Source organism: Sorex fumeus, unplaced genomic scaffold (genome assembly GCF_029834395.1).
Source record: "Sorex fumeus unplaced genomic scaffold, SorFum_2.1 ptg000146l, whole genome shotgun sequence".
NCBI classification, from domain to species: domain Eukaryota; kingdom Metazoa; phylum Chordata; class Mammalia; order Eulipotyphla; family Soricidae; genus Sorex; species Sorex fumeus.
Genome location: NW_026606203.1, coordinates 1,013,990 through 1,015,364, shown reverse-complemented (window position 1 = coordinate 1,015,364; position 1,375 = coordinate 1,013,990).

Genomic DNA, 1,375 nt, shown 5'->3' with positions numbered 1-1,375 from the left:
CCCTTTTTCAAAGATTAGATGGTCATATGTTTGAGGGGAGATGTCAGTATATTCAACCCCGTTCCATAGCTCTGTAGCTCTACCTTTGTTCCAGTATCATGCTGTTTTAATTATTACTACTTTTAGTAAAGTTTGCGGTTCAGGAGGTTAATTCCTCCCATTTTCTTTTAACCAAGAATTGCTTTAGCTCTTCGTGGGGGCTTATTGTTCCATATAAATTTCAGGAGTGTTTGCTCCAATTCTTTGAAGAATGTCATGCATAACCTAATAGGGATCGCATTGAATTTGTACAGTGCTTTTGGATGTATTGCCATTTTGGCAATATAAATTCTCCAGATCCATGAACAGGGGATATTTTTCCATTTCCTTGCTTCCTCTTTTATTTCAAGAAGCAGCGTTTTGTAGTTTTCTTTGTACAGTTCCTCTACTTCATTAGTTAAACTAATTCCTATGTAGTTGATTTTCTGGCACACAATTGTGAATGTGATTGTTTTCATCTTGTCATTTTCTTCTCTCTCAGTATTTGTGTATAGTAAAGCCATGGACTTTTAGGTATTTATTTTATACCTGTAAATTTACTCTCGAGTCTATCATTTCTAGGAGTTTCTTGGTAGAGTTTTTAGGGTTCTTTAAGTATAGTATCATATCATTTGCGAATAGAGAGCGCTTGATTTCTTCCTTTCCTATTTGGATGGCCTTAATATCTTTTGCTTGCCTAATTGCTATTGCTAGTATTTCCAGAACTATGTTCAACAGCAGTTGAGAGAGTCAGAATCCTTATCTCGTTCCGGATCTTAGGGTGAACGCTCTCAGATTTTCCCCATTGAGGATGATGCTTGCTGTATGCTTGTGGTAGCTGGCTTTAACTATATTGGGGTAAATCACCTCAATCCCCAATTTGGCGAGAGTTTTCATCATAAACGGATGCTGTATCTTCTCAATTGCTTTCTCTACATCTATTGATATGATCATATGATTTTTATCTTTTGTTGATATGATGGATTATGTTGGTTGATTTCCAAATGTTAAACCATCCTTGCATCCCCGGGATGAATCCCACTTGGTCATGGTGTATGATCTTTTTGATGAGCTGTTGAGATCTCTTTGCTAGTATTTTGTTCAGGATCTTCTCATCCGTGTTCATCAGTGATATCGGACTGTAGTTTTCTTCTCTCGTGGTGTCTTTGTTTCCATTTGGTATTAGAGAGAGATGGGCTTCATAGAAACTGTTTGGGAGAGTTTCTGTTTTTTCAATTTCCTGGAAAAGTTTGAGAAGGACGGGCAGTAGATCCTTTTTAAATGTTTGGAAAAATTTGGTAGTGAATCCATCTGGACCTGGGCTTTTGTTTTTGGGAAGAATTTTGATTACAGTTTC